At 38.3% G+C, this 21,965-nt stretch overlaps 1 long non-coding RNA gene across 1 annotated transcript in view; it reads right to left on the minus strand.

Moving 5' to 3' along the window:
• Positions 1-20,449, minus strand: part of LOC138156973 (uncharacterized) — a 32,467-nt gene extending 12,018 nt beyond the window's left edge. Inside the window, exon 1 of the long non-coding RNA XR_011167252.1 lies at positions 20,374-20,449. This is a non-coding gene — a long non-coding RNA (uncharacterized lncRNA). The remainder of the gene's footprint in view (positions 1-20,373) is intronic.
• Between the last annotated feature and the right edge of the window lie 1,516 nt (positions 20,450-21,965).

A 21,965-nucleotide genomic window follows, 5' to 3' on the forward strand; every position in this document is an offset into this window, starting at 1 on the left:
TCGAAAGAGAAACTAACAGGGTTACTGTACTGGGAAATGCCTGTCTTCCATCTGGAATAAAAGTGTGGAAATGTTGATAACACGTGATTCTTAGTCCAAGGACTAGGTAGCTCCCTGTTTCTCTTAAAACAGAACTTCCCATGGCAACTGGTAAGGGCTGCTTATCCTGCAAATTATATATTGAACAAAACAAGGGAAAAGTTTTAGCTTGGAGCCTGAAGATTTTCTTCTTCAACCCCTGCCTTGTACACATTTGGGTTGGACTGACCTTTGTCCAGTCTGCTAACTTTCAGTGGGGGCAGATGGTGAGCAGCCACCAAAATGTAATGAACTTCAAGGGAATTTCCCAGGGAGTCAAACAGAACTCTGTGATCTTCTGGGATGACAGCAAACTCACCAGAAGGACAAGTAAGCAAAAATCTAGCCCTCCCTGAGCTTTCAGATAATTCAGTTCTTAGTCTTCAGACTAAGGAGAAAATGAGCATTTTTCAGCTTTGAAAAAGAAACACCACATCATTCAGTGAAATCTATTGTCATCAGTATATCATCGACTAATATGAAATGTCTTCAACACCTCCTCATAAGGGCTAATATCACATTTTGTAACAACTGTGAGAAATGAAACTCAGTCTAAGAATGAGATGAAGCACAATTCATTCCAATCCTGAAGTATATTTTCTTTATAAATATACGAATATTTAGGAGTATTTCAGCAAATCATACTCAGTTAATATGTTTCTTTCTCAAGATTGCTTATATGTAAAAATCGCTCCAGTGCAAATGTAGGTCTCCCTTAGGATCAATAAGAGGAAAAAGGATTTTATTTTGAAAATGATCCACAGGTAGATCTGCCAAGTATGTAGCCAAACCCCATGCAGCAACTTTGTACTTCAAAATCCAGGTACTTCTAGATAGGCAATCTCAAGTTTCTGATTTATAAAAATTTAATAGCTTATTCTCCCCACCACCACCACCCACAACATGTGAAAATGAGTTTTTTATTTTAATGAAAGGAAAAGAGGACTATTTTAACCTTCGATTGTCTGCTTACATATCCTCCACCCACCTCAGTGTGTCATTTTCAGAATTCTAGAATCACAGAATACTGAATTTGGAAGTAACTCCAGAGATAATGTGGTCCAACTGCATTACTGAGAAAATGAGAAACCCAGGAGGTTAGATGTCATCCAACTAGTTAATGACAAAATTGAAGCTAGAGTTTAGTTCAATTTTATAGTATGGTGCACTTTCTACTGGATCAAGATGCTTCTTCCTTTTTAAAAGTCCAGTAGTGGAAATGACCCCAGGTGGCACAGAGGCCCAGACAGAGGCCTGATCAATGTGGCGGCAAGATGACCCACCAATCACAAGGGCCACTGCCAAGCCTATCACCACAGGGCTGGGACTAGACAGAGCAGGGTAAGAGTCAAATGCATGGCCCCTGGTAGGGGCAGCAGCTACTCCTGGGACTACCAATCCACAGCCTAGAAATTTAAAAAGCCACTATCTGGACTTCCAGGGACCAGGATGGCAGAGTAAACCTGGGCTGCTCCAATCCCCCCCTGACCCTGAAAAGGTAGTAATTATTGCCCCAGGGCAAAACTTTAAACAGTAAAGACTTGGGAACTCTAGAGGAAGGGCAGGCTTGGGTCCTGCCTCAAAATGGGTAAAAACCAGACTGCAAAGACAAAGACTCAGGAATCCTACTATCATGAGAGGAAGGAACCAAATTCAGAGAGAGACAGTGTTGACTCCAGACCCACAGCTGAAGCCTCAATAGGGAACTGGTCTCAAGCACGGAAAGCATTCTTAGATGAGCTCAAAAAGAACTTTGAAAACAAAATTAGAGAGATAGAAGATAAAATGAATAATTCTTTTAAAATCAAAATTGCAAAACAAGAAAAACATTATAATGAAGAAAACAGCTCCTTAAAAAGAAAAATGTGTGATATGGAAAAGGAGCTTCAAAAACTAACCAAGTAAAATAATTCACTAAAAACTAGAATCAACCAAATTGAAGTGAATAACTCTATGAGGAACCAAGAATCAGTCAAACAAAACATCAAGAATGAAAAATTAGAGAAAGAGGTAAAATATCTCAATGGAAAAATAACTGACCTGGAAAACAGATCCAGGAGAGATAATCTGAGAATCATTGGTCTACTGGAAAATCATGATGAAAAAATGAGCCTGGACAGCATCTTCCAAGAGCTCATCAAGGAAAACTTGCCCTGAGATACTAGAACCTGAGGGTAAAATAGAAATCAAGAGAATCCACTGGTCACCTCCTGAAAGATATCCTAACTTGAAAAGTTCGAGAAATATTGTGGCCAAACTCCAGAACTACCAGGTAAAAGAGAAAATACAACAAGCAGCCACAAAGAAACAATTCAAATATCATGGAACCACAGTGAGGATAGCACAGGATCTGGCAGCATCTACACTGAAAGATTGGAGGAACTGGAATATAATTTTTCACAAGGCAAAAGAGCTCTGGTTACAACCAAGGATCACCTACCAAGCAAAACTGAATGTATTCTTCCAGGCAAGGAGATGGTCATTCAATGATATAATGGATTTCTAGACCTTCCTGATGAAAAAGCCAGAGCTCATGGAAAATTCAACCTCCAGTTACAAGACACAATAGAGACATAGAATGGTAAACAAGGAAAACACAACACACACACACACACACACACACACACACACTGTTATTTAATAAGAGCAAACTGTTTATAGACAAGTAGAGGGTATGGGTATAAATTATACAAAATTACAATTAAAAAAACCTTATTAAGGGCTACAAAGGGACTGCAATGGAAGAAGAGGAAAGATTGAAGCGAAAAACGGTAAATTATGCCACACAAAGAGGCATAAAAACATTATAGTAGAGGGAAAGAAAGGAAGGAGATGAGCATTATATGAGCTTCTCCCTCATTGGTTCTGGTGCAAGGAGGGAATAACACAACAGTTAAGCATAAGACTCTATTAATAAGAGACATAAAATGTAACATAATAGAAGGAAAGAGGGGAGGGAGAGAAGCTTTGCATGAGATCTGTTCTTGTCTATCTTGGTTTGAAGAAGAAATAACATACTACACTAAGTATAAAAATCTATCATATCCTACAGGCAGTAGGAGGGGGGAAGGGCTAAGGAAGGGGAGGACGTGGTTAGAAGGGAGGGAAGAAGTAATGGGGAAGAGGAGGAAAGGGGAGGGGGGCTGATAAGAAGGGAATGGCAGTAGTTAAAAGGAAAATTATTAAGGAGGGGAAGGGAGAAGGGGAGAAAAATAAAAGCATAAACAGGGGAGAGAATAGGATGGAGGGAAAGAGATAGATAGTAATCATAACTGTGAATGTGAATGGGATGAACTCTCCCATAAAATGGAGGCAGATAACAGAATGGATTAAAAACTATAATCCTACAATATGTGGTTTGCAAGAAACACATCTGAAACAGAGGGATACACACAGGGTAAAGGTAAAAGGCTGGAGTAAAATATATCATGCCTCAGCTAAAGTAAAAAAAAGCAGGGGTAGCAATCCTTATCTCAGATAAAGCAAAAGCAAAAATTGATCTAATTAAAAGAGATAAGGAAGGAAACTATATCCTGCTAAAAGGCACCATCAAAAATGAAGCCATATCATTACTTAACATGTATGCACCAAATGGCATAGCATCCAAATTCCTAGAGGAGAAGGTAAGGGAAATAGAGGAAGAAATAGATAGCAAAACTATACTAGTGGGGGACCTTAATATCCCTCTCTCTGAACTTGATAAATCCAACCTCAAGATAAACAAGAAAGAAGTTAAGGAGGTGAATAGAATTTTAGACAAGGTAGGCATGATAGATCTCTGGAGAAAACAGAATAAAATAAAATAAAAAACTGAATAAAAAGGAATATACCCTTTTTTCAACAGTACAGGGCACATACACAAAAATCAGCCATGTACTAGGACATAATAACCTTGCAATTCAGTACAGGAAGGCAGAAATATTAAATGCATCATTCTCAGATAATGATGCAATAAAAATCATATGCAATAAAGGGCCATGGAAAGACAAACTAAAAACTAATTGGAAACTAAACAAATTAATCCTAAAGAATGAGTGGGTCAAACAAGAAATTATAGAAACAATCAGTAACTTCATTCAAGAGAATGACAATAATGAGACATGTCAAAATTTATGGGATGCAGCAAAGGCAGTTCTTAAGGGAAGTTTTATATCCCTGAGTACATACATGAATAAATTAGAGAAAAGGGAGGTCAACGAATTGGGCATGCAATTGAAAAAGCTAGAAAAAGATCAAATTGAAAATCTGCAATTAAATACTAAATTAGAAATATTGAAAACCAAAGGAGAGATGAATAAAATTGAAATTAAGAAAACTATTGAATTAATATATAAAACTAAGAGCTGGTTTTATGAAAAATAAACACAATAAAATTGATAGACAGTCATTATGATTTTAAAAAAAGAAAGAAGAAAACCAAATTATGAGTATCAAAAATGAAAAGGGTGAACCTACCACCAATGAAGAGGAAATTAAAACAATAATTAGGAATTATTTTGCCCAGTTGTATGCACATAAATTTGACAATCTTAGTGAAATGGATGAATATTTACAAAAATATAGGTTGCCCAAATTAACTGAAGAGGAAGTAAATTACTTAAATAACCCCATCTCATAAAAAGAAATCAAACAAGTCATCAGTGAACTCCTTAGGAAAAAATCTCCAGGACCAGATGGATTTACTAGTGCATTCTATCAAACATTTAAAGAACAATTTATTCCAATACTCTACAAACTATTTGGGAAAATCAGTGAAGACGGAGTCCTACCAAATTCTTTTTATGACACAAACATGGTACTGATATCTAAATCAGGAAGAGACAAAATGGAAAAGGAAACTTATAGAACACTTTCCCTCATGAATATAGATGCAAAAACTTTAAATAAAATATTAGTAAAAAGATTACAGCAACTGATCACAAGAATAATACACTTTGATCAGGTAGGATTTATTCCAGGAATGCAAAGATGGTTTAATATCAGGAAAACCATCAGCATAATTGACCATATCAACAATAAAACTAGCAGAAACAACATTATTATCTCAATAGATGCAGAAAAGGCTTTTGACAAAATACAACATCCATTCCTATTATATTAAAAACACTAGAAAGTATAGGAATAAATGGAGCCTTCCTTAAAATAATATGTAGCATTTATTTAAAGCCATCAGCAAGTATTAGATGTAATGGGGATAAGCTAGAAGCATTTCCAATAGGATCAGGGGTGAAACAAGGGTGTCCACTATCACCCCTCTTATTCAGTCTGGTACTAGAAATGTTAGCAGTAGCAATTAAAGAAGAAAAAGAAATCAAAGGAATCAAGTTAGGCAAAGAAGAGACCAAGCTATCACTCTTTGCAGATGATATGATGATATACTTAGAGAATCCTAGAGAATCAAGTAAAAAACTGCTTGAGACAATAAATAAATTTGGCAAAGTTGCAGGATATAAAATAAACCCACATAAATCCTCAGCATTCCTGTATATTTCTAATGAAATCCAACAAGAGATAGAAAGAGAAGTCCCATTTAAAGTTACTGTAGACATTATAAAATATTTGAGAATCTACCTGCCAAAACAAACCCAGGACCTATATAAACACAACTACAAAACACTTTTCACACAAATAAAGTCAGATCTACCATGTTTCCCTGATAATAAGACCTATCCCGAAAATAAGCCCTCCCCTTACTGTGTAAGATTCCTCTAAAATAAGCCCTCCCCCGAAAATAAGCCCTATTGAGATTGCTACTGTAGTGAAGGTGATCCCCTGTGCTACACACTACATTACAGTACCCTCTGTATGCACCGTCTCCCCCCCCCCCGGGTGAAACGCATGCCGCACTCCGAGCTGCATCCAATCAGAGCTGCAGCAGTGAGAGTGTCATCCTGTTCTTCCCCAGTGATTTGCTTATTGAATAAAGGTACATTTTTTTGTTCACATTTACCTGTTTATTAAAATTGCTGTCAATGTTCATTAAAATAAGCCCTCCCCTGAAAATAAGCCCTCTGGTGTTTTTCTGTCCAAAAAAATTAATAAGACTGTCATTATCGGGGAAACACGGTAACTAATTGGAAAAACATAAATTGCTCATGGCTAGGTGGAGCTAATATAATAAAAATGACTGGTATGGCATTAAATATGTCAATTTATCCAAAATTACTTTATAGAACTAGAAAAAATAGAAACAAAATTCATTTGGAAGAACAAAAGGTCTAGAATACCAAGAGAATTAATGAAAAAAAAAAAAACTAGGGAAGGTGGCCTAGCTATACCAGATTTTAATCTGTATTATAAAGCAGCAGTCACCAAAACTACTTGGTATTGGCTGGGGAATAGAGCAGTGGATCAATGGAATAGATTGGGTACATGAGACTCAGTAGTCAATGACTCTAATAATCTACTCTTTGATAAACCCAAAGACCCCAGCTTTTGGGATAAGAACTCACTATTTGATAAAAACTGCTGGGAAAACTGGGATATAGTATGGCAGAAACTGAGCAAAGACCATTATCTAACACCATATACCAAAGATACTGTAAGCAATCTGGGAAAGCAAGGAATAGTTTACCCGTCCAATTTATGGAGAGGGAAAGACTTCATGACCAAACAAGAATTAGAGAGCATTATAAAATGCAAAATGGATAACTTTGATTACATGAAATTGAAAAGCTTCTGTACAAACAAAGCCAATGTAACCAAGATTAAGAGGGAAGAGGAAAACTGGGAAAGAATTTTTACAACTAATGTCTCTGATAAAGGCCTCATTTCTAAAATATACAGAGAATTGAGTGAAATCTATAAGAATACAAGTCATTCCCCAACTGATAAATGGTCAAAGGATATGAACAGGCAGTTCTCAGGGGAAGAAATTAAAGATATCTATAAGCATATGAAAAAATGCTCTAAATCACTGTTGATTAGAGAAATGCAATTCAAAACAACTCTGAGGTACCACATCTCACCAGTCAGATTGGCTAAGATGACAAAACAGGAAAATGAGAAATGCTGGAGAGGATGTGGAAAAACTGGAACAATAGTGCATTGCTGGTGGAGTTATGAACTGATTCAACCAGTCTGGAGAGCAATCTGGAACTATGCCCACAGGGCTATAAGTAATTTCATATCCTTTGACCCAACCATACCACTTCTAGGGTTGTATCCCAAAGAGATCATAGAAGCAGGAGGAAGACCCTTATGTACAAAAATATTTATAGCAGCTCTTTTTGTGGTGGCAAAGATTTGGAAATTAAGGGGATGCCCATCAGTTGGGGAATGGCTAAACAAGTTATGGTTTATGAATGTAATGGAACACTACTGTGCTATAATAAATGAGGAGCAGATGGACTTCATATTTACCTGGAGAGGCTTATATGAACTGATGCTGAGTGAGAAGAACAGAACCAGGAAAAATTTGTACATAATTACGGACACAATGTATGTGTGACGACCGACTGTGATAGACTGGACTCTTCTCAGCAATGCAGGGCTATAAGTCAACATTTTTGTCTTATATTTTCATCTTTTTCTTTTCTTTTCTTTTTTTATTTTAGAAAAGAAAAGGACGCAGGACCTGGATCCTATGAACAAATGCTATTTGAATTGAATTGAATTGAATTGAAATCTTATCAAGTCTAGCAATTTTCCCTACTTCTCACCCTGTTACTTACTACCTATTTGACAACCAGAAATCTACTCACAGCTTTTGGTTTCTGAAAATGTTCTTTTGCAAAGAATTCTGACCGGCTTATTGACTCGCTGACCCAAATATAAATGAACACAATACATAAGAGAGAAGAAGAAAATGTTAACAGTATTCTCAGGAGAAAAATCAACTAACATAATGGAAATTATTCACAGAAGGTTAGACCTGGGTGAGAACTTTTATAGACCAGGAAAATGTGTTCCAGAGTAGGTTAGGCCACATAACTCATGAATTCCAGAAGTTGGGTTCAAACTTGGTCCATAATCATAGAATCTCAGGGTTAGAAGGAGATTCATTATGATCTATGTATTTAAGGAGATTTGCTTTAGTCAATACATAATAATCAGAATGATAAGAATAATTAACATTGGGGCCGCTAGGTGGCTCAGTGAATAGAACACCAGCCTTGGAATCAGGAGGACCTGAGTTCAAATCTGCCCTCAGACACTTGACACACTTACTAGCCGTGTGACCTTGGGCAAGTCACTTAACCCCAACTGCCCTCCAAAAAGAAAAAAAAAGGGAAGAAGAAGAGGTAACATTTATATAGCACTTATAATGTGACAGGCACTCTACTAAGAACTTTATAATAATTATCCCATTTTATCCTCACACCAACCCTGGGAGGTAGGTGCTATTATTGTTATCCCCATTTTATAGATGAGGAAATTGATGCAAACAGAGGTTAAGTGACTTGCCATAGCTAGTAAGTATCTGAAGCTGATTTGAATTCAGGTATTCCTGACCCCAGGCCTAGCACTCTATCAACTGCTATACCTGTATACAACCGTATAAAGGGGTGGTTAGTTAGGCATTGAGTGAGACCAAACCCACTACCCACTAGGGCAATGCCTTTCCTTTGGGGATAGCTGTAATGGTTAGAAGGTTTTCCTTATGTCAAGCTAAATTTCTGTCTCTACAACTTTGACTCACTGTTCCTGATTCTTCCCTCTGGATCCAAGTGGAGCAAATCTAATTCTTCCTTCACACAACAGATCATCAGATACTTGAAGGCAACTATCATGTTCCCTCTAATATTTCTTTTTCCTTCAATTGAGCCTCATGAAGCACGATTCCAAGCCTTCACTATACTGGGGATATATTCACTATATCTCCTTTATATGCTTTCCAGCTAATCTGTGTCCTTTTTTACAACAGGCCAGATATGGACGGATCATGGTAGTAGGACTATCATTGCTCCATTCCAAAACAATGGTCCTCTCTTGCTATATCCTAAGGTCACATTGGTATTTTTGGTTGCCACTGTTAACTATCTACTAAAACTCCTCATTCTTTATTAGTTGAACTATTGTCTAATCAAACCTTCTCTTGCACTTGCAAAGCTATTTTTTTTAAACCAAGTGCAAAACTTTACCTCTTTTAAGATATTTACCCTTACTTAATTTTATCTGATTAAGTTCGACCCAGGGTTCTAGCCTTTCAAGATCTTTTTGGATCTTGATTCTATCATGCAGAGGGTAATTTATTTCTCAGCTTTATGTCATCTGAAAATTTGATAATAATAATAACTAGTACTATAACAGGTTTACAAAGAGCTTTATAGATATTATCTCATTTTATCTTCATAATAATCCTGAGATAGGGGATATTATTATTCTCATTTTACAGATGAGGAAAGTCAAACATGGTAAGATTAAGTGACTTGCCTAGCATCACACAGTATCTGAAATGATGTAAGGATGATTCATACTAGATCTTGATATTACCCACAAGTATTCCACTTTCAGGGCAGGTAGGTGGTGCAGTGAATAAAGAACTGGGCCAGGAGTTAGGAAGACCTGCGTTCAAATCCAACCTCAGACACTACTAGCTATTTGACCCTGGGCAAGTCACTTAACTCTGTTTGCCTCAGTTTCCTCATCTATAAAATGAGCAGGAAAAGGGAAACCACTCTACTATCTTTGCCAAGAAAACCCCAAATGGGGTCACAAAGAGTTGGACTGAAACAACTCAACAATAACAACATCAAGACCTCCAATCCCTGCATACCACAGTACTTTCTCAGGACATTATTCCTGCTCTGACTTCACTTATCTCCTTATCCAATCTCAACCCAATAATTAGCCATTTCAACTGTTCATTATCTTCTCTCTTCTGCTCATGAATTTCTTGCTCTCGTCCTAATGCTTCTCTTCTCTTGCCAAACCTCAGTCCTGAATTACTTCTACCATCCATATCCCCTACTCCTACTTACAATATATGTTTCAAATATATATTTCAACTGGATACATTACAAATTTATGTTATCTAACCACAACTGGGCCCTCATTATAGCAAGGAAGTCCGTATGTCCCTCTCCAATGGACTCCCTATCTTATTCCCCACAAAAGCTCTATTCCAAGTTTTCTCTTCCTTCTTCTATCCTCCTATATCTCTACTTTTTCCCACTCACCTCTCTCAGCTGAAGAACCTGCATCTTCCTTTGATGAGAAAATTAAGGTCATTAGCCAAAGGCTTCCTTTTCTCCCCTTTTTTTCATCTTAAAACCCCTTGATTTCATCTCAAAACCTCTCAAAACTTCTTGAGAATAAAGGTTATCTGATTGTATCATTCGTTGTAATTTTATCCCTGGCACATAGAACAGTGCCCTGCACATAGTAGGAAGTTAATAATTACTTGTTAACTGACTGATTATTGTAATGGCAAGCACAGAAGTAGTTCACACCTTGTTTCAGCTATTGAATTAACACCTTGTTTCAGTTCAAGTTTCTTTTGAGCCTTGTATCAAGTCTGTTAAGAAACAGAATGTGTGAACCCCACAGCTTGTGAACCCTAGAACTCATGAACCCTGCAAGAGGAAGGGGAGGAGCTAATGATCATATATAAGGAGAATTTCCAGGCTAGAGACAGCAGAACTGAGAAAAGGACTCTTGTAGTGGCAGAGTCAAGAAGAAGAAAACTTGTGGTATCCCAGCACTCTGTCTGCTCTGTGTGTGTTGATGTTTGCTTGTGATACTTTGTACAGAAGCCCTGGGACCTGACTGGAAGCCCTGAAAGAGAATTTTCTGGTTGTATGTGTACAGAAGTCCTGGAAGAGAGTTTTGGAGGTCCTGGGACTTTACTGATGATTTGTGCTGACCTCTTGGACCTTGTTTGTGGGTCAGTGTTGATTTCTAGGTTGATGATCTGTGTTGAGTTCTCAGACCTTGTTGGTGGGTCTGAGTTGATTTCACAGGCAGATAGTGAATTGATGATGGTGCCAGCAATGTGTATGAATATTATTGTGGCTCTGTCAAGCTTTGCCTTCCCAGAAACAGGAACTATGAAGGACTTGAGGTGGATTGGACACTGTGAATTTCAATATGGAACAGGAGCTGGATGAAGAACTGAACAACGAACTGGGAGATGCCTGCCTTTGAACCCAGGTGACAGTTGGAGCTGGGACCATGGAAGCTGAGAACCAAACTTGAGTCAAGCTGAAAGAAGACTTTACTTGTATACTGTGTACTTACTGAGAAGATTATGATTTACTGTGACCTAGGGGTGAAGAACTTTGACTTTTGTACTTTGTGATTGAATTAAGGATTTTGTGATTTTCTAAATGATTGTACTTTGCTTAAAATTATGTGACCACTTTGGTGAAAACTATGTGGCCATTTTAGTGATAAGTTGTTGACTTGTGACATGGTAAATGTTGTATTTTAAATTTCTGTGATAAGTTGTAACATTGTGAATGCTTTTTAAAATTTTCTATGAATGTTTTGCTCTGATTTGTTATTGAATAAATAGAGAATTAGCTATATTATGTAATCAGAACCTTGAAAGCTATTCACAGCAGCAGTCCTCTGGAAAGCTGCTCATGCGTGGCTTTACAATTATAGATACAGAAGATGCGTTCAAATGTCTAAGATCATATGACTTCTAAGTGTCAAAATCAGGACTAGCATTTTCAAATCTGAATTTGAATTAAAACCCAGCTCTTCTAGCTATTAGGTCAAATATATTTCTATATTCTATGCTATTCTCTTAAGTCCCCCAAATCTACTATGGTAGATATTCCTCCTTCCACAAGTGGGACTTGAAGATGGCATTCACATGACCAGGAAGATGGAAGAATAGTCATTTTTTTCAAATCTCTTCATAACTCTCAACTTCACTTTCTCCCAAAAGAAATTGTGTATTAGACATATAGTAATTACAGCTAAGTCCAAAAAAAGGAGACAATCACCAACAAAGTGAAATATTTTTTTGTTTTAAGTGTATTTTATATAAATCATTGTTGGGGGCAAGCCTAATGGTAACATCCTTTTAGTTCAGGTTTAATTTTGGGATGAAATAGAGCACTTGCATATCATTTAACAGTTAATAAAAAGTCTACTTAGTCCAACATGGCAAAGATGGCACTTAGCTTCTATAGACAAGGGACCACCCTCCATCATCAGATCTTTATGATGACTCACATGTTTTTCAGATATCTACCAAATTGGAGGGGTCAGGATTCCAAATAACTGGGATTTTTTATGCCTGCAGGTGACTGGGAAGTATACCAATACAGCTACACATTTCTAGGAAGATGCATCAAATAAGGAAGGGATCAATCAGGTCCAGGGAAAGTTTTGTTGCCTTTTAGGGAAAACTATTCCATGGTAAGAAGGGAGGTGTGGGAAACCTTCTTAGATCCTATCAAAGCAACATATTATCAGATTCTGTTTTCTAATCCATTTTGCTATTGTTTTCTATTTTGTAGATGAATTCATCTCATTTACATTCCAGAATATAGTTGTCAAATATGTATTTCTCCTCATCATGTTTTCTTATAACTTTTCTTCTCTGCTCCTGCTTCTCCACTCCTTTACAAATGGGATTTGATTAATTGTAAATTGATGTGTGAGGGCTGCTGAGGCCCTTTTTCAGGGCTACTTTCCACTTTTAGTGTCCACCTGCCATCTTATAGATGGCACTTGTGTACCCAAGAAGCTGTAGAATGTGCAACAGTCACATTCTGGTAAAACCATTTTAGCAGATGGGTTAAACCAGGTTAAAGTTAACTAATGGGCTTCAGCCCTGTTGGTGAGATAGAGGGGTGTATACCCTAAGCATGTGAAGATTTCCACCAACAGAATGGGTAGATAGGAGCAATTTGTTGTTCCAACAATTTGAAGGCCACAGAAGCAAGTGTTGTAGGGTTCTTAGAGCTTGGTCAGACATGGAAGATGCCAAGATCATCCCAAGTCATTGCCAATCATCTTGACTTTTGTGTTGTCTCTGGATTCTAATGATTTTGGAAGAGGAAATGAAGCTGATGACTGCACAACTCTGCCTCACTTAAATCCAATTTATGCATGAGTTGAAAAATATCACTCATATCATTTTACCATTTTTACCTACCTCAAAGTCCAATGATGATGGACAAGTGATAAAACAGCAGGTGCAGATACACTGAGACCTGTAGTCACAACCCTACACACAGACAGCCTAGGCCATAGGGTCATCTTCTCATGAGACTGAAGTAACACTGGGATTCAGCAGCCCCCTGGGTGTCTGAGCAGCCTTTTTAAAGGATAACACTGCTTACTTTCTGGTGTGAGGAAGATGTCCTAGAAATTGAATGCCTCACCTAACCTAACCCTGGCCTATTTACCATGGCAGGCAGGGATCCTACTCTGTGGTTGAAACATGAAAAAATGTACAAAAGCTTTTGGGAAGACAACTCCACTCCTGTTGGTATGTGGAATTTGTGCACACTTATGGACAATATAAAATCCAGCAGACCTGAAAGATGAACAGTTCTTTTTGTGAGAGAACTCAGCAGGTATTGCATCCAAACAGCAGCCCCGGTTGAAACAAGACTGGCAAATGAAGGCCTGTTTATTAAAGTTGGAGGTGGATACAAGTTTTTCTGGAGTAGTCACTGTGATGAGCTGCACCATGAAGCTGGTATAGGTTTCACAATCAAATCTAATCTAGTCAACAAGTCTGTATGCCTACTAAAAGGAGTGAACAATAGGCTCATGAAAATGCTATTGCCACTTGCAGGAAAGTGCCATGCCACCATCATCAGTGTGCATGATCCCACCATGGCAAACCCTGAAGAGGTCAAAGAAAATTTTTAAAAAGACCTGAAAACCCTCATCATCAATGTCCCAAAACAAGACAAGCTTGTAATTCTAGGTGACTTTAATGCCAGAGTAGGCACAAACTACCAGAGATGGCAGGGAGTCCTTGGGAGGAATGGAGTAAGAAACAACAATAGCAATGGTTATTTCCTACTGAAGACTTGTATTTTCATGACCTAACATCTAACTAATAACACTAACATCATCTTCTATTTACCTAAATGCAGCGAAACTTTGTGGTTTCACCCTTACAGTAAACTGGCATTTAAGAGACTTTGTCATTGTAAGGAGAAGAAAAAGACAGGATGTGAGAATGATGAAGATGATGTGTGGCACAGAGTGCTGGACCAATCATAGACCTATTTTCACTGAACTAAACATTCAACAAAAGAAGTCTTTTTGTTTGCAGATGATTGTACACTCAATGCAGCCTCTGTGACTGAGATGGAATAGAGTATGTAACCATCAGCTATAATGCTGTGGATAAGTCCACTTACCTTGACAGTGTAATTTTCATTAATGATGAGGTTGGTGCACACATTGCCAGAACTAGCTCAGTTTTTAGGAGGCTCCAAAAGAGGCTGCCACCAAACTGAAGGCCCACAAAGCACATGTCCTGACCTGTAAACCTGGCCAGGAGAGACACACCATGCCAAGAAACTGAATTATTCCCATTTGAATTGTCTTAGGAAAATTCTGAAGATCACCTGGCAGGAAAGGTACTGGACACTTTCTCAAGCTGAACTGCCAAGCATTCAAATTCTACTGTACAGAGTGCAGCTTTGCTGGGCTGACCACTTTGCTGGTGCTTGTCTACACACTGTAGCAGCAAGCACCCCAGCATCCCTAGGGTAGCTACCAACACAGGTTCTTAGATCTGCTTTTCTAAAGGAAAGCAACTCAAAATGGGTTAACAATCTTGCTTTAATCAATCAAACATATAATTTACCTAGTTCAGGGGAAAAAATCAGCACCCCGAACTTCAGATTATACAGAGATTACAAGCAGACAACAAATACAGAGAAACAAATCAGCAGACAGGCTTTCAACTGTCTGACCATTACACCCATACCTAGTCAGTTACCAGAGAGGGAAGCATCAACATCAGGATTTTCAAAGCCGGAGGGCTCAACAGCTGCCCAGAGTCTGGTCAAATCTCACAACACTTCTCAAAGTGACCCCCAAAACAAAGCCTCACATCAGGGTTTATATAGCCTTCTCCTGACTCAGAGAATGTAACAACCCTCTTGACCCACTGCCCAGTCACAAAGTATCTCCTGAAAAACAAGCCACAGGCTCCAGGTGCACTTAAGCCTTCAAAGGGCCTAGGGGCAGGGAAGATTTTAAATTCCCATTCCCATAACACACACCAGATGTACATTTGCCTAAAAGGCTATTTAATGGAGAATTCACAAAAGGCAAGTGTTCACATGATGGTCAGAAGAAGTGATACAAGAACACTCTCAGAGTCTCTCTGAGGAACTTTGGAACTGATTGTGAGACACTGGCAGAGGACCACCAACTATGGCATGTCTGTGTCAAAGAAGGCTCTGTGCTCTATGAACAAAACAGAATTACAGCAGCTCAAAAGTAAAGCACAAATTTAGAGACGTCTCCATTTCAGATTATGCTCAACCTGTGGTAGAGTTTTCTGAGCTCATATTGGTCTGATCAGCCACAGGCAGACACAGGGTATTTGGAACCCCATGTAGTGATATCATTTTGATCCTCTACAAGTAGGAATGCCAACAACTGGATGAGGCATAGAGTGCTGAGCCATGGCCACTTTTGGGGAATGAGTTCAACACTCCATGGGCTGTGCTTTAATATATAGATAATTAGTGTAGGAGGAGATGAAGGGTCCCTGCTACTTCTGATAACCACATTCCACATATTAAACGTTCACAATGAAGGAGTTAAAAGTTTCCAAGGATCTTTCATTTTGGAAATGGATTTTTTTTTTTTGGTTATTTTTACTCACATAAATAACAAGTTTACTAGATTCGCATTGCCTTCCAGAAAATACAAACAGGGTTTCCTTAGAATATACACATTCCTTCCTTATAAAAGGAAGGGAAGGGAGAAAGACAGAAAAGAAATGTGAGAGAGGAGAAAAGAGGGAAACAGAAAGTAAAAGAAGAAATAGTAGAGGGGAAGGGAATAGAAGAAAGACAAAAGAAAGGAAAGAGCTCTAGCCTAGCTGACACAGGAGTCATTCTTATAGATAGCTGAGATGGGGTGTTTAGCACCACCCCTCTTTGTTGATTTATCACTGGGGGTATGGGGAAGAGAAGGGAGTGAGAATATCAATTCATAGAATGCAATGTTTTTCCTGCCATTACTGAACATATAAAGCAAAAGAATATTTCTCCCTGGCTCCATTGCTCCAAACTACCCCCTTTGGATCCATATGGACTATGTACAATCTTGGTGGGTAGGAGGAGACCTTCTCAATAATAAGTCTGTGGTTCATTCCTCCTCCTCATACCCTAATTTCCCCTGTGAATATCAGATTCTGTCTCATTTCTTCTTCTTTGAGCCCCTTGTTGTTCTTCAGTCATTTTTTAGTCACGTCTGATTCTTGGAGTTCCCATTTGGAGTTTTCCTGGCAAAGATACTAGAAATGGATTTGCCATTTCCTTCTCTGGCTCATTTTACAGATGAAGAAATTGAAGCAAACGGGGCTAAGTGACTTTCCCAGGGTCACACAGTTAGTAAATGTCTGAGACCAGGTTTGAACTTATGAAGATGAGTCTAGCTACCCCTACCCCAACCTAAGTCCCTTGGATGCCCTCCAGGCTACCAATAAACATTTAAACCCAGAACAGAATAATTTTTTTAAAGCTATGGAAAGAATGGAAAAGAGACACACATTTGTGTTTGAATCAGGTTAGCTTCCCAACAATTGTGGCACCAAGTAATTAAATCCATTCCTCTTGCCCTGTAATTACAGGTTGTAGTCCTGGAAATGTCAGCTGCCTTCCCCTTTACACTCTGATATCTTATGCTTTAATCACAGATCCCACCCATGATCTTTCACCTAGTGCACAATTGTTCCAGCTCCCAGATTTCCTATTTTAGTCCAGGAATTCACTAGCACTGCCTCAATTACTGTCGCCTTGTACTGCTGCTGCTGCCACTACTGCCAATCTCATAGTTGTACAACCTTGAGATCCTTCTTATCCTTTGTCACAACATCTTCTTAGGTAAAAAGTAAACAGGCAGAGACACATCTTCATCTGATTTTAATCAGCTTTCTGGCACTGAAGTTCTTAATGGGAGTCAATCAGAGGAAAGAACGAGGAGACCTGTGGCCTAAAGCCAATACTGAAGACAGAAATATATACTGAGGATAAGTTACAGTTTTAACTTAGGTGAGGATATTAGGAAAAGAAGGAAGGAAGGAAGGAAGGAAGGAAGGAAGGAAGGAAGGAAGGAAGGAAGGAAGGAAGGAAGGGAAATAAGTGAAATAGGAAAAGAGAAAGTAGAGAAACAGAAAGAGAAAGGATAAATAGGAAAGAGGAAAGGAGGAGAATGAGAGGAGAAAGAAGACAAAGGAGTGGAAAGGGGAAACTGAGGGAGGAAAGGATAGACAAAGAAAAAGGAGAGGAGGACTTTCTCTATGAAAAACAGGGAGCATACTTGACCACACAGATACATTACTTATCTCTTAAAAGAACTAGAGCAGGGGCAGCCAGGTGGCTCAGCGAGAAAGAGCACCAGCTCCAATGTCGGGATGACCTGGAGATCAAATCTGGGCTCAGATACTCAGCACCACACCCAGAAATAACTGGCCATGTAACCTTGAGCAAGTTACTTAACCCCGATTGCTTAAAAAAAAAAGAACTAGAGCATATGTTGACAGACCAATAATGATTATCACTATTGTCAGACCTATCCTCATGAAGAAAATATTCCTGATGTCAGAGAACTTTCTACCTATTTTGCCTACTCAAGAATCTAATTTTATAAGATGTTGTAAAGAAGACCTCTTCTCTCTTTCCCATTCCCACAACCATACAAATGAGTGACTATAACTTTTAAACTGATTGTACTTTATGTTTATAGTTCAAGAGAAACTCTAAAAGGCTTTCCTTTCATTAGTTGGCTTTCCTTTCTGAGGACAGTGGGGACTGTGCTCATCAAATAGAGAGAACCAAGAACATCCAGGAAAATGCCTATGATTGCCAGGACTTTTAGGCTGTTAGCAAATGTTTGAGTTCCTGAAATATGGATGTAATCCCTGGCAGTCAAGGACTCTCTGTAAAGGGCTTCTTCTATTAATTGGATCACTTGTAGAAATCAAGTTAGAGCCAAAAGAAGCATGCCTCTTGAGGACTGGAGGACAGAGAAAGCAACAGTTTATGTTAAGTTTAGGTCTGAAAATTAAAGTGACTTCCTAATGTTCTGGGAGAAGAAATAGGTCATCTTCCTTCCTTCTGGTAACATAGTTAGTGGGTCCTAAAAAAGGAAGAGTCATGCGAGCTGGTTATATCACATACAAAAAGAGCTTTTAGCCACTTCCAAATTTATTATTTTCTATCTCATTCTCCAGGGACCCCTGAATCCTGCAGTTAGGATTAAAGAGCAGAAACAGATCAACTTCCAGCTGTTCAGATTTAAAACTAAAATCAAGAATAAATTTGTGTGGGAGCCCAACCAACGCAATCTAAACTGAAAAACCATGATGGCTCCCAAATTCCTTTAAAAATGGCTAAAAATTTCAACAAATGAAAAAACAAAATCTACTGGCCAACATCCCTCTAATTTTCTGGTTTATAATACTTCTCAAACTGTGCAAAACTAAGATCTGCAAACTGGGAATTGTGAAATGAAGATTCATTTCTCTTGGACTGACAAAATGTTTTTTGGGGAGAGGCAAATTACTAATCCTCTATCCTTACTCTTGTGATAATTATAACAATTTAGGTATTATATAGAAGCTTCTCCCTTTGACTGAATACTGAGCCCCATTGTCAATTTTTTCTTTGTTAACCTAGGTCCCTCATGAAGATTCACTCCCTTTTCGTTGGGAAGTAGAGTTTGGGGGAGAGGAGTCATGAGAAAAAGTGACTGGCTAGATCACCATCAACCCTTCCCAATTTTCTCATTGACTAATCTCCTTCCAAACTGACCCCTGAGTTGTGTACTAATACAATAACCTTTGAAACTCAAATCATCAATATGAAACTATCCAATTGTTTCAAAGCATTTTGACAACAGGTACAAAGGTCTACTCTTATGGCTTTCCCAATCTCTTCTTTCTGCTCATGTTCCTCCTTTGGATTTCTTATTGTTTTTTCCTGGGTTATAGAGACTGCATTCTAATTGTGACATGGAGTGAGACACAATTTTCCTGACTTCTGATCTAAATGGCAATGCAAGCCACAGCTCCCAGGGCGGAGTATCAGGCTGCCTTGTACTTAGCATTTAAGGGTGAAGGAGCAGTGTTCTTCAGGAAGTAAAGCATGAGGACATTGTATAAGCAGGAACTTTTTATTCTAGAAATGGAACTAGGAATAGGAAGAAATGATAGAAACTCTTAATAAAATAAGTCCAATTTCAAGTCAAATCTGGGCAACTTATAAACAATAATTTACTTTCACCAATTCAACAAATCAAAGAGAATTCATAGTATAAGGGTGTTGGAAGGTGTATTGATTGAGTCAATCAATCAAATAGCCAGATAGTAACAAGATGGTAGGTGCTGATACCTAACCAGGTGAAAACATTTCTCTATTGAATCAATTAGTTATAGTTCAGATTGACTGAAAAAAAAAAACCATGGTATTGCCCTAGGATCATCTATAAAATAATGATCCAGTAAGGAGTCTGGGTATTGGAGCATTTGGTAACTTAGGGTTCCAGCCAAGTCCCTAAGAAGGAATCGCTTGGCGGGGGGAAGGAGAAAAGAATACTGTACTCACAGTCTCGGTCTCTGTTATCCCCCTAAACAGTGTCCCAGTACAGCAGCTGTTGGCACCTGTGTCTACATCAAAAGGTTAAGAAAGACTGATATGGAAGGGCAGGTTCAAGGCTTTTCAAAGAACTCAGCAGAAATGCTAGACAATCTAGATGGAACATCTTGGGGACTCCAGCAGAAATGACTTCCAGGGAGAGGATTCTGGGAAGATGGCAGAGTAGGTCAGAAAACTTTCAGTTCTCCAAATTTCCTCCACAAAAATACAAACAAATAAACAAACAAAAGCTGCAACATCACCTCAGAGCAACAGAAACAAATACAGGTAAAGCAGTTGTCCTCATAAGAAAATTTGAGAAGACCCCAGGAAAGACCTGACCCGTGAAGTGCAAACACGTCCAGCCCAATTCTGCAGAATTAATAAACAACAAGCCCCTGGGGTAGCCTCATCCTTAGAAACTTTCATGTGTGGGGATCTGAGAGCTTAGTATGAAAAGATTGAAAGACTGTACAATCAAGGGACACCAAATGTGTCTGCTGACCAGACACATCCTGAGTTGTGGCTGCCGGGAGAAGGAGCTAGTACATACCTGGTGAGGGCAGTAGCAGAGGGGCAGGGACCCTGCTGGCTGTGGGCGTCTGCAAGAGAGCAAAGTCCCTGGTTTCAGTTCCAGGGCAGAGAGGAACTGTAATTTGCAATCACTGGAGGAACCACAGGGAACTAGATTATGGGACAGCAGGACTGGGAGCCATAACTGTGACTTAAGAGGAAAGAGGAGAGCCCAAGGTTGAACCCTGAGACAGACCTCAGAAAATAAGAGTAAGAAGGACCTGAGGCTTGGGGTATCATTCCCCATACCTCGGGACTACAACTCGATTTTACTAACCACTGCTAAAAACAAAAAGTAAATAAATCAAAATGAGCAAGCAAAGGACAAAGAACCTAACCACAGATGGTTACTGTGGGGGTATAGAAGATCAGGGTTCATATCTGGAGGAAGAGAATGGAACCAAAATAGCCACTGCTTTTTCAATGAGAAATGTCCAATGGTCCCAAGTACAAAAAAAATTCTTGAAAGAACTTGAAAGAGACTTTAAAATCAAATAAGAGAGATTGAGGAAAAATTAGTAAAAAATAAGAGCAATACAAGAAAATCAAGAAAATTATAAAAAGAAAGTCAATCAACTGTAAATAGAGAATCAAAATCTAAAGGAAGAAAAGCAAGAGGAAGCTAATGACATTCTAAGACAAAGAAATTATAAAATAAAATCAAAAGAATGAAAAAATAGAAGAGAAAGTGAAAACTTTTCAGAAAACCACTGATCTAGAGAAAAGATTGAAGGGAAAAAATATGAGAATAGTTGGACTACCTGAAAACTATGATTAATAAAAAGAATCTTGATACAATATTATAAGAAATTATCAAGGAAAATTGCACTGAAGTTTTAGAACAAGAAGGTAAAGCAGAAATGGAAAAAAAAACTGCCAACCACCACCTGAAAGAGATCCCAGGAGGAAAACTTACTGGAATATCATAGCCAACTTTGAAAGCTCTCAGGTTAAGGACAAAATATTGCAACAAGATAAAAAAAATAACAATATTTGAATATCATGGAGCTACAATAAGGATTACACAAGACCTAGCAGCTCCTATGTTGAAGGACCATAGGTCTTGGAATACTATATTTAATAGAGCAAAAGAGCTGGGGTTATGACCAAGGGTTAATTTACCCAGCAAAGTTCTGTATAATCCTGAATGAAAAAGAAATGGATACTTAATGAACTCAAAGACTTTCAAATTTTTGTAACAAAAACCCCAGAACTTAAGGAAAAATTTGACATGTAACATCCAGGAGAAATATAAGGTAAACATTAAAGACCAATTATAAGGGACTCAATAAGGTCAAATTGTTTATTTCCTATATGTGAAAATATTAGTAGTATTCTTATGACTGGCATCATTACTTGGGTAGGTTGAAAGAAAGGCATGGACTGAGACAAATATGATGGAGTGATTCTAAAAAAAATAAATAAAACCATGTAGAGAAAGGGAAAAAGGAGCACTTATCTCACACAAATGAGGCAAAAAAGGAAAAATGTATACAGAAGAAGCTAGTGGGGGAGGGCAGCTAGTGCTAGAAACTTACTCTCATTAGGAATGGGTTAAAGAGGGAACAACAT

Source organism: Petaurus breviceps, unplaced genomic scaffold (genome assembly GCF_028583685.1).
Source record: "Petaurus breviceps papuanus isolate PSGF00001 unplaced genomic scaffold, PetGlider_PUasm1.0 164, whole genome shotgun sequence".
In the NCBI taxonomy this organism is placed as follows: Eukaryota; Metazoa; Chordata; class Mammalia; order Diprotodontia; family Petauridae; genus Petaurus; species Petaurus breviceps.